This window comes from Falco biarmicus, chromosome Z, assembly GCF_023638135.1.
Source record: "Falco biarmicus isolate bFalBia1 chromosome Z, bFalBia1.pri, whole genome shotgun sequence".
Taxonomy (NCBI): Eukaryota; Metazoa; Chordata; class Aves; order Falconiformes; family Falconidae; genus Falco; species Falco biarmicus.
Genome location: NC_079311.1, coordinates 80,795,268 through 80,808,221, shown reverse-complemented (window position 1 = coordinate 80,808,221; position 12,954 = coordinate 80,795,268).

Here is a 12,954-nt window from a genome sequence, read left to right as displayed (position 1 = left end):
CTCTGGTGGACACTTATGAAGCTGCATCTGAGGTGATGTTTCCAGTTTGGGCTTCCCATCAAAAGGGAGACACTGGCATCCAAGAGTGAGCCCAGTGAAGACCATGGAGGTGGTTGGGCGGCTGGAGCATATGACCTAGGACAGGGGTCCTCAAACTACAGCCCACGGGCCGGATATGGCCCCCCAGGGTCCTCAATCTGGCCCCTGGTATTTACAGAACTCCCTGACCCTCCCTCCCCCGCCGGGGTTTGGGGGGGGAACCAAGCAGCCGCAGATGAATTCCTGCCACTTCATCCATGCGCCGGCCCCTTGTTTAATAAGTTTGAGGAACCCTGACCTAGGAGAAGAGGCTGAGATGACTATGTTGGCTCAGCTTGGAGGACAGAAGGCTTGGGCAGATGTCCTGGCTATCTACAACTACCTGATGGGAGGACATGGCGACAACGGAACCAAACCCTTCTCAGAGGTGAGTGGCTGTAGGGTGGGAGGCAATGGACGCAAGCTGGCACACAGAGAATCATTAGATATTAGGAATGAATGTTTTACCATGAGGGTGACCAAACAGTGGAAAAGCTTGCCCATGGAGCCTGGATGGGCCATGGCCCTGAGCAGGACTGCATGACCTCCAGGTGCCCCTTCCAGCCCAAACTGCTCTACCATTCTCTTTCAGAAGGCCTCATGGTGAAAGTCCTCCTCTACTGCAAAGTGAATATAAGAAGGTGTTTGGAACATCCTTCAGAAGAAAGATGCGTTTATTGACCTTAAGGCTGGAAATTATCCACTTTCTTGGATTTAAAAAGAAATAGTATCTGCTGAAGGAGAGAAGTTGTCATTTAGGTATTAAGCACAGTGGTATGTGGAGAAGATCTTTTGGTTTGAAAAGACAGTGTTTTTTGCATTTCCCAGCACATCTTGTATTTCTGCTTTGGAAGGATAGCAGATAACATTTATTTGGTAGACAGATTTGGACTTGGTCTGAAATTTGAACTGGAACCTTACTGAAAACCAAAAAAAGATATTTCTTGTGAACAGAAACTTTACCCTTTCAGCCAGTTAACCCAGCCTGGTTCAGCATCTTGTGTTATGGTGATGGAAGGCGACACAGGCTGTGACCCCAAACCATCGCACTCGATGTGAACTGGGCTGCTTGCAGGCAGCATGGCTGCGGTCCAAAAGTGAATCATTACACGCAACATCTGCTTAACTGTTCACACCACGGTTCTTTTTTTAATTCAGAATTGGTGAACCAGCCTTTTATCCGCTGACTAGTCTGATGCTGCAGAACAATGGCTGTGCCACTGCTGCTTCCTACTGCTGCTGACTTCATTGATGTTAAATATAACAAAACAGATTGGCAGATAATTCCTCACCGCCTTGGCTGGTGTACACCTACTGGATGCTGCTTTGACTGATGTTCAGGCTTCCATCTACAAGGAAGCCCGCTAGCACTACATCCTTCATTACAGACAAGTTGCTGAGCAACAACAGAAAAAAAAGGCTTTAAATACTAATTGCTATATTTAAAACTGGTGTTTTGGAGTTCAGTGCAGAATGAAACGTGTGTGGTGGTGTAGGCTCTGGCAGCTGGAAGAATGGCCTCATGGCAAATCTGCATACAACATGAAGGTCGGGCTAAATCTGATGAAGGGCTTGGGAAGGAGCGTTTTAAGGCATTCTGTATCCCAAACAGCCCTAGAATAGCTGCTGCCACTCCCTGCAGGTGGCCAAACATCAGGGCTGACTTACCTTTTCCCTCATCTGAAGTTTTCTCCCTGTTCCCAAAGCTGTGAACACGTTCAGCTTGAACCGACGCACGGAAAAATAACAGGGCTTTACCCTCGGTGCTCAGGGATGCAGTGTGTCAGGCTTCTCACGGTATGCACAGGGAAAGCCAAAAGATCGTAAGCCCCGTGTAAAAGGATGTAGACCCTCTTTCCATGGAGACTTGGATGACCATCAGAGGAGGTGGGGGAAGGCAGATGTTCAACCCCCAATTCACCTTTTTTACAGAGAGCTGCTCCTGGGAGGAACTCAGAACACCACACAGAGGTATCAACGCAGGTTCAGGGTGGGTGGGAGCATGGTCTGAGCCCCTCCTCTGGTGCTAAAGCAAAGCACCATGTAGCAGGAGGCCACTCCAGCAAGGGGTAGCAAAGGAGCTGGAACTTTATGCCTGAAAATTACAGCTCCTCAAAAAAAAGGATCCCTGGCCCCTGGTCCCTGCCATCAGGCTTATGTTTTCCAGGAGTCAATCCTTGGAAAAGAAAGGTGTAGACTGACCTCGGCCAGACTGTTCTCCCTTCTGCTCTTTGCCAGGCTCAGGAGTCTCCAGGTTTTTTAGTCTCCAGGTTTTTTCCTGCATAACAGGTTAGCTTTTGAGACAAGAAGAGGATGATGTCCCCCCGAGGATGCTGGGGGTCACATTTCTGTTTGGAGGCTCCCAGTTTTCCTTGCATATTGTGTAGGAAGCTGAGCTGCCTACCACAGGATTTGGTTTCTACTCAAGGGGCCAAGCATTTCAAAGTTATTAAAAAAGATCTGTTCTTGTTGTATGCCAAACGGTCTGGCAGCTGAAGGTCCGTGGAGATACTCGGTGAAGGGGCTGTGCTCTGCAGTAAACCTCTCGCTTCCCTGCACCATCCCATGGTGCATGTGTATAGTAAACAACTGTGACAACAAGGACACTTAACGGGGGAAATTATCCCTGCAGGGCATTGAAAATTGCATGGGAACTCCCACTTCTCTGCTGTATTTTGCAGTAGGGGACCATTATGCATTCCCTTGTATCACGCTGATTATTATTCTGGACTATTATACTATGCTGAGTTTAAGTTTAAGATTCAGCTGAGAAGCCTTAATATTATTTAGGAAGATTACTCAATTTCATCCTCTTTAAAAGAAAAAAAGAAAATAAAATAATGCAGAGCATATATCCTAGAACCCTGAGACTAAATTCATATGAGTACAGCAGAGGCAACTAAACAAAAAAAATACAATTTTTTAGTGTTTGTACTCGTGTGTGACTTTAGGATGAAAGGAGACTTCCTTAAAAAGGAAAGAGACTTTAAGGAAACTTCTTTAAAAGCTTACGTGATACTGAATTTTAAATATTTAGGCTTGACATTAACTAGAATTCCAGTGGCCACGAATCTACAGATTCTTCATGCCAAGGAATCAATGCTCTTCTACACTATCTAAGGAGAGAAGCCAATATACTTAATGGGAATTAACTCAAGTGTTAAAATGATTTCCCTGCTCATGCCTGAGCATAGCGATGGTGGAGCTGATGAAGTTTTTGGTTGTGTGCAGACTTCAGACTCTCTCCCAGATCAGACAAGCTCCGTTGCCAGTTGGGAAGGTACTGTAAAAGCGACAGCAGCAAGGCTGTAACCTGTGTCTAACTTCATGTCCTTCCCCACGGAGGGGTCTCCCTGGCAGTCCCTGAGGAAGCAGTAAAGGCAGGTTCTGCCTCCACACTGGAGCTGGTGCAAGGGGACAAGGGCTTTATGGGAGCAGGCATTTATCTTGCACATGTAACGCTTGATCCAAAGCCAGCTAAATGCAAAGGAATGTCATTAAACTTGGAATTACAGCCCCGTGAATGCAGTTCTTACGCAAAACTGCGCTTTTCCTGGTTTCTCAGTGAAATTAGGCGTAGGCAATGACGCGGGTTGAGAGACCCACTGCCTGCCCGACACGCTTGAGGCATGGACCAGTGTCAACCAAATGCACCAGAAGGATGGAAGTTTCAAAGACAAGAAGTTTGGCAAAGACTCGTGTTTTAGCAGCAAAGGATTAGTGCTTCTGCTTAGGGGAAAAGTGAGTTGGTTGAGAAACTCTCTTCCCCTGGTCTGCAAACCAGGTAAGGGAGCATACACCCAGGCACCCAGGGCTGAGGGCACCTGAGGGACAGCAGAAGCCATCCCGGGAACCATCAGCTTCATTTTCCAGTTGGGTGAGGAACAAGGTTCTCATTTAGAAACAGTGCCGCACCTCTGCAAATGCCACAGCTAAGTGCCTTAGCTTACTAGTCTGTTCCGAAATTTAAAAGAAAACTGTCTCTGTGGAGTTTGTAGTGGGTTTAAACGTGATTTGGTAAACAAGTAAATGAAGATTCAATGGCATTTCTCACAGGAGGTGTAAACACTACGAGCTAAAGACTTTTACTAAACTAACTAGCACTGAACCAGCATGATCAGCAGGTTAAGGTCACAATTGCTGCAGTAAGTTAAGGAATTTACAACGAAATTGAGTTGCCAATTAATCAGATAGGCATGATCTTAAAGACACAAATCAAATGATGAGATTACTACAGGAAATTTGTGAATATCTCCTGCAGCTGCTGACTGTAGTAAAGTAAAAAATGAATAGTTTTACTCAGTGACCTCGTAACCAATATATCAAGTCCTCTGGGTTCCTGTAGTTAGCAGGTGTAAGGCTGACTTCTTTCCCAGGTGCAGCAGTGCTTTCAGGAGCTCTGGGATTGATTTCTGATCCTACACTGCTTTGCCGAGTGTTATCGGCTAAGTAATTCCACCTCTCTGACCCGCATTTTTTCGTGTGAAAACTGGAATAACGATAATAACAATACTGATCTCTGTTATGAAGTGTTTGGATCTGAGCTATAAAAAGCATTACAAAGAGATCTGTTGTTACCCCATAAACAATGAATAGTAACTTAGTAAACAGGAGAACACTGTTGGCTAAGATGCACTAAATGTGGAAGCACCCACGGTTCCTACAATCCATACTGTAAATTTGGGGCTAGTAATTCCAGAAAAACAGCTGCAGTTTTATACTGAAAGACAGTTTCACAGGAGGATGCTCCTTCTCAGGAAGTTGTGTGGTAGATGTTTTGGGTTCTGAGTTTCACAGAAGAAAGAAGCAGGTGTGCATTTAGTAAAGGTTAAAGCAAAAAAACCCCAAACTTCTCGAAAAACGCTTCCATGAACATGGTGAGCTTTTGAAACAGTTTTTGCTAACTTTCCATTATACTTGGTGTTCTGTCCTTGGCAAATTTTCCAACACTTGCTGGAAGCTCAGTATTGGTCTTTCGGAAACTGTCTCCCTCTATTTGATTTAAATAGAGCTGCACCTCATTGCTCATTGCAGTTGCAAGCTCGCTTGTTAAAGTTCATGAGATAGCTGCCATTTGTCAAGAGCTTTGCTCTTCATCCTGGTCCTGCATGTGCTCATAAGGCTTATAATAGAAATAAAAAAAAAAAAAAACCTTAAATTACCCAAATTACAGGACCAAGGGCCAGGAAATTATTAAGCAAGCTGTTCTGTTGATTAATGGGAAACAAAAGGATACTTGTCACAATCAGATAGGTCAGCTGATGGGCAGGAAAGATATGGGGATGGTTCAGCAAGCTGAAGTTATCAAAGATTTGATGTACCCTTTATCACGGTTAATTGGACAGTCTGCAGGTAAGTAAGAGATGACCTTTGTGAGATCCTTCCTACACTGAAACTAAGAGAAGCACGTTTAGTATTTCTTCACATAGTTTCTACACACAGCAGTGATTACAAGAGATGCTTAAACCGTACTATAGTAGGTTTAAAATCCTGAAGTTTTTCCAATGAAGTAGGCATAGACTGTCAAGCTGAAAGGAATGGTCTGCGCTGAAGCAACTCCAGGCAGGTTTGTCATTTCCCTGCACCTTCAGATTGCGCTCTCCAAAGCCAAAGTCAACCAATATGACATGCTTAAAGTCACCTTTCGAACAGCTACATATATTCTACCAGCCGTGCATGTTTTCTCCTTATTTATTCAATGCAACATCTAGTTTTGAAAACATTGTCAGTGTTGGTGGCAGATAATTATGCTTTTATTTTTCATACTAAGTGTGCTTCTGTGGATTTTCTGTATCTGCAGAGAAGTAGTGGAAAATGGGTGGAGGAGAGAAGAGCAAAATAAGTTAAAGCACCACCTTCTTTGAGCTCTGGCTTTCCCATTTTTCTATTTTTTTTTTTCCACCAAAGTGCAGAAATTGGGGGTGGAATGTTCAAATCCATTAACTGTAGCCCTGCTTCTTCCAACAAAACGAAATACTTTCAAGGCAGTAAAAACAAACTGCTAAACATAGCCAGTTAAAAGAATTGAATTGATCATTAAGACTTTAATCTAGGGTTTTTACAGCAGCATATACTTTCTGTAGTGTAACTTGGGCTGCAACCTTGGTTGGAGAAAAGCCACTGCAGATTAATGCTGAACAAGGGACTCTCTACATTACCATGTCCCGAAGGAAAAGGAAATTAGGATCTCTGCAAATTTTCCTAAGCTGAAAGCCAAGATGGTAAGGGAAAATGATGAAAAAGTTCATAGTTTAGGCAGCAAAATCTAATTAACTGAAAACCTCATCTCTCAAGTACTCATGCAGCTTCAAGATGATTCAAGGGCACTACTGCTGTTGAGTGTCAATGGGAACACATCTGACAAAAAAAAAAAAATAGATCCAAGAAGTGGTAGTGCCAAGTCTTTCTCCCAAGGAAGAGGATTTAGGCTGGTGTTCTGCTAAGGAAATACGGATGCCAAAGTTCTGTGTAGGGATAAAGAGGATGAGCTTGTGGAAAGCCTCCAGTAAGGAAATTTCCAGTTCTGAAAAAGAATATGTAACTGTCATAACTTTGACCAGGGCAACTGAGGCAGATGTTTCCTTCTTGAATGCTCTTGAATGAAAATGGTTCAGTCCTTTAGATTTTATTTTGGGGCGATCGGGGCCTGCAGCACTATCTCAGGCTTTGAGATAACTTGAGAGGAAAACACAACGTTGTAGAGAAAGGAAAAGAAGGTTCTGCATTTTAGGCAGCAAAGCTCAGATTCTTTCCCTTGGAAATGATATACATTCAGAGAGCCAGCATCACCATACAGCGCCCAAGGCTCTGTATTTCCACCCTACAGTGATGCTGTGAGAGGGAGGAGATGTTGGCGATGCAAAGGCATACTAAACTTTCATGCAGACCAGAGTCCTACAACAGCAGAAAATGACATTTCTTTCTAATTTTAGCCTTTCCCTGACTGCAGAACGGGTTATCAATGCCAGAGGAGGGAGAGGTCTGGGGAAGAGGAGACTCCTTGCCATCACAATGAAAATGAGCCCAGGCTTTGAACTTCAGGGTGGAGAACACCCTGGAGAACAGGGTGGAGAGGGCATTGCAGGTCCTGTAAGAGTTGGCCACTACCCAGCAAGTGCTTTGTTTTGAAGTAAGGACATGGAGTTGGAGGAAAGATTGGGAAATAGGGGCTCCGTTAGGCAATTCAAATCCTTGTCACGCTCCCATTAGAGTGAGATTCTGCTAAGAAAACTGTTGGAGAAGTCCATGGTTTGGAACAAATCTTGGATAAAACCTGGTTTCTTGTAGTATTTAAGAGTATACAATACATTCTTAGTACAGAATACTTTATCCAGGAGCATAATCCCCATCAAACAGCAAATAACTAGCCACAGCTGAGACATGACACTGTGAATAAAACTCCTAACCCCATACGGCTGATCTATTCCCTCGGTTTTGTCCTTGCTCAAGAAGACTTGGTCTAGGCATTAAGTAGCAAAGCGCTCTGCCATGCTATTTATCTTTTCTAGCTGTATTTCCTTTAGTGCTCTGCATGGTAGTTCTACGTCTACCTTGGCCTAACAGGCCACAGAAGACAATTCTGAAAAAGTAGGTTTGTAATGGTTTATATCTTGTTAAAAATACTGGTTACTTTTAATGTCCTACAATAATTTACTTCTTTTATCATCCTGAACTTGTTGATTTTCACATGAAATGAGCAATCAAGCTGGTAGGATGAAGGAGAAGAAAACTAATATTCCTACAAGATAGGCCACACAAAAGTATGTCTGATTCCTGCCTGATCACTTCCTACCCACTCTCTGCTTGGTACTGGGAAGTTTAAAAAGGTAAGGATGTGGTGGGTTTTAATTTGTGCATATAACATTCTACACCTTGCTGTTATAGGCTTTCCCCTTCTGAATTTCCCATCGCTAAGGCCAGGAGCTGAGGAGAGGGGTGAGGTGGCGATTGTGAGATTCATTAGTTTTCTGTAAAAGAACCTGCAAATCGTTGGAATCGAAGGCTGGTTTTTTTGAATGAAAGCTTTATTGCTAGATATGTGCTGGGATGGGGCTGCTTCGCCGTGACTGCTATCAACAATTTGAGCAAACCTTCTGGGAGTCATTCCGAAATGGCCCATTTCGTTCTCAAATATCCAGCATAATCTAGAGCATGGGAGCATCTGGGGAACTGCTGCCTCTGCTTTTTGAAGATTTTTTGGAGTCTGCTCATATATTCAGCTCTTCCGCGCTAGGTCATGGTCACCTTGTGGTGCTGGTGCTGAAGGGTGAGACCCTGCAAGCATTACACAGAGCAGTTGCTGTAACCGCAGGGGTGGTGGTGCTTAGTATGTGGAAGAACTGTAGTAATGCTGCAGATGGAGTAATATGAGCTTTTTGTCTCCAAACCAAACGCACGCACAACCCTTTCACTCGAGCTGCTCTTTGTTCCGCCTCCTGGTGAGAGCGTCTCACCAAAAGTAAAAATTCCCTGGAAAGAAGGTGGGTAAAGTCAACAGAATTGAAATAAAACCCATGCTGTTGCACCTGCACGTACAGATGCTCTTGGCTTTGTTGGCTAGGAGAATTGAAAAATAGATGCTTCATAAATGATAAAATTTTTAGATTACCATTTGCAAATACAGTGAGCTTCTCTGAACCCAGGAGGTGGGTATACTTACACAGATAAGCCTTCCCTATGGAAATGATGATACAGGAAAAGCTTATCATGTAATTAGAAAAAAACAAATCAGTACTTAGATCCTCTAAGTCAGTCAAGTTCACTGCTGCAGTTAAAAAAAAAAAGGGGGGGGGGGGCGGGGAGGGAATAGGAATCTAAGTGCTTCTCATTAGTGAGAAGTGCTCCAGAAAAATATGTGAAGAAGTGGAAAAGAGACCATGTTGGTTTGGAATGGAATAAACAAGTGTCACAGCCAAGAGATTACTTAGCATCAGTTTCTGGGACTTGCAGTGTGACAAAAAGGTGACAGCTCACTGAACAAAATCCTGGTCTGTGGTAGAAAGGTCAGGTAAATTGGTACATAAAATTAAAATGTAATGTGTTTAATTTTTTATTTTTTAATTTGAATGTGCCTATGTGCTTCCTTACTGATGCCATCAATTCCTTGCTGCTTGGAAGTTAAATAGGTGTTGGTTAACGAATTATTGATCATTGGATTGAAAGTGAGGAGTTGAATAGACTGATATCATGGAAGGATAATCCTCTAACTTCCAAAGTCACATAGTCATCACTCATGGATTATCAAAGTTAGACATTAAAGGAATCCTACTAGGTCATCTAGTCTGCCTGCTGATGTTGCCTGTAAGTAGGGCTGGTCAAGAAAAAGGAGAAAACCACAGTCTGTTAAATTGGAATGTTCTGTATGGATACACCTATTTGGAGGAAAAAAAAAAAAAAAAAAAAAAGAAGTAGTTAGTTCTTCAAATATGCAAAACCAAAATAGTTTTATTAGACTTTATTATTCTGTTTTTCATCTGACTTTTGTTATTAAACTGACCTTGTAAAAATGAATGTATTGATTTTGCAGAGGAATCTAATTTTCATTCTTTGCTTGCAGTGCTCTGTATCCTGATATTTCACAATTTACATTATGACAATCTTACTTCAATTTTGGAAAAAAGTCAGATGTAGAAGCACAGGTCATTTCTTTGGAAACAGAACTGCTATTTTCTAGTCAGGCCCATTTAAAAACACTTTGACTAATCTTTTTTTAAACACCTTTTAAATGTGCAAGACTAGGTTTTGAACCATATGAAAATTTCTCTCCAGTCTTGAACAAGCAGTTCATGTCTGCACAAGGCTGCCAATTTAGACATTTCCTCCTGAGTAGCTTACGTGATTTACTATTCATTTTAGTGGTTAGTATGTAGCTCCTAGGCTGATCTGTAATTCATATATGAAGCCAGGGTACCTAGTTCTAGGGAGTTTATCTTTTTCTTTGTTCAATGGTGTAAAAACTGGGTGAAAAATGCAGTGTGGCAAACCTAGAGGGTTTTGTAGACCGAGGCTTAAGTTGTGTCCTACGTACAGCTGGTGAGTTATTTACTATTGCCGTGTGTGTGTGTGTGTGTGTGTGTGTATTTTTAAAATTTCTATTTCCTAGAACCTTGTCTGCCCTGTGGAAACCAGGCAGAGCTGAAAATTGGTTTTACTGTTGCCTTTAAGGCTCTCAACTTTTTGGGCTGGCTTAGGTATGGACTGGTTTGGAAAGGGAGAGTGTGGAGTATCACAGGAGTAGAGGATGTCCAAAGCTGAACTAGCTGCCTAGACTCCCCTTGCAGTGACAAGAAACAGGCATTTCTAGCATGACATTTCTATTGCCATTGCAGAACACCAGGCAACCAATGCAGGTAAGATTTTTTTTAATTCAAATTTAATGAAAATTAAGTTATAGTCAGGAGGGCTGAATACAAACAACGTAAATGATTAAACCCACTGTGCTTTGGTCAAAGTGCATAGTGGAAAAAGTACACAAATAAGTCCTCAGTATTGTCTTAATATTGGATAATTAGGAAAGGAGCGTGCAGGGAGGAAAATAAATCGTAGTAATTGCAGCTTGATGCAGGATGTGTTGCACTTCGCTCTGTGAAGCTGGATGAAGAGCCTGGTGGGGAAAGCAGCAGCAGAGGGATGCACCCAGGCTTCGAGACTTGCAGCTTAGGTTTCTTGTCTGGTTAATCTCTTGCCAAAGCAGAGTGCTACTCAACCCCACAGTTAGCAGTCCTCCTCCAGCACCAAGGGAACCTACACTTTACTCGATTTTCTGCTGCTTTGTTGTTTTCCTTGACTGGCAACAACCTGACTTTTGATTTATGGTATTATCCCAGAGAGACCTTTATGCCCATTCACCCTATTAGACACAGCCCCTCTTGTTTGCTGTTTTTCTGACAGCAAGTCAGGCATCACCCCTTTTAAAAAATTTCCCTGGTGGTTGCAACTATCAGTTGTAAAAAAAAAAAATATCTGGAGAGAAAGTCTTTCCACTCTGGATCAGTGCCCAGAGAAGCCCATCAGTGCAGCCAGGTTCTGGAAGAGGGATTTGGGAGGAGCAGCAGACACGGGGAACCCTCCACTCCAACCCTCTCATGAGATGGACATCACTAAGTTTATGATGCTCTGGTTGCCTATGGCAACCGGATCCAGCCTCAGCGATGCAGAAAGGCTCTTTCCCTGTTCCGTTATGCTAACTGCAGCAGCCTCTGTAAACCCCAGGCAGCTGCTGTGTGTCTCCGTGTGTTTGATTTGTTTCCTTTGCCCAGCAAATGACTCTTTGTAGTGGCCTGTCCGGGATGCTGCGGCGCAGGTAAAAAATGATGCTGTTCCTTGATTCAGCAGAATAGGCGGAAGATTGCTGTCATAGATAATGCAAGTTTTTTAACATCGTAGGACTTCAGCAGCAGAAAAGGGACTGAATCTTTTTCATCAACAAATAAAACATATTCTAGCCATTCCCTTCTGCAAGAAATTACATTTAGTCCATTTCAGTCAACACACAATTTGCATGAGCCTACTTTGCCTAATTCATGCATGTGATATGCCAGCTCTTTTGAGGAGTGGAGCAGGGTTTAAAAACCTTTGAGGAAGAAGAAAGCCAATGTGTTTGTTCAGCTGCTTGGAACAAAACATGAGCTGCTTGAGGCTGATGAAAATGTTGGGTTTAAGCTTTTTAAAAGGATTTATCTGCAATGTCCAATTAAAGTACACAGTCATAAAATGGCAGTTTAAGAGAACCGGAGCCTAATTCTCATGCACATTTAATTTTCATTTTGTTTGAATGGGCGACTGATAGAAAACAGTTCTGTGAACTTGTTTCAAACCAGTATTACCTCTAGGTATTTTTTTAATCAAGCATTGAAATACAAGCCCCTTACATAATGACTATGTGCACAGATTTCTAAGAAGAGTGGTGAGTTTGAGGAAGGAGGAAGAATGGTCTCAAATTAGCCTACTGAACAACAAAGTAAAAAAAAAGGAAAAGTTAAAAATCAGTTAACTTGAGTTTGCCTGCAGGCATATTTCTCTGGGATGTGTTACTCCCAGAGCCAATTCAGAAAGAAACATGAGCTACTCTTGAACATTTTCTCTGCTATATCAGATATGAGATGAACACATATTTGCCTGAGACTACCTACCTACATTTTCTTTCTAGCAAGCCTAAAACCCCCCTTTTACTCAGCAAGCAGCCCCTCACTCTCTGTGAATTAGCCCCAGCTGATCCTGAAGCATCGCTGAGCTCCAGCAGTGCCTGACTCAGGATGGAGGAGACAATGCATCCAGCAAGTACTTACCTGGGGTAAGACTGATGAGTGGAGGAGAGATACAAGAAATAAAAATATTTATTTTTTAAAAAAAATACTTTAAAAGTGATTCTCAGCCGATAGAAGTGATTCTTAGTCATTATAGACAATGACAGCAGACTGTGTTGAATGAAAGCTTTGGTGTGACCCATCTAACTTCCACTGCAGTCAATGAAGAGACCTTGATTTAGGTTTGGCTGTGCTACATAGCTGAAGAATTATTTTTGTTCATGCTATGTTATTAAGCCATATCTCTACTGCAATTCAGAATAAGATGTTTTTGTTAGGCACAAAAGCATAAGCAAACCAATTCGTGTTCTGCACTTGGAGTACCCTGGTTTAAAAAAAAAAAAAAAAAAAGAAGGTGTTTTGTCTATTAAATCAGGTTAGGAAAGATCAAACAGCTTTTTCTAGCTTGTTTAGTAAGCCAAGTGGGAAATAATCATCTCTGAGCGTTCATTTTTGAGTCAGAGCTTGGAAGTGCACTTACCATTATTTGTACCGGTTTTATCAGGTTAACTACCTGATTGTATTTACCTAGCTGAAACTTTTAATACTATCAATATTGAAGCCTACAAAG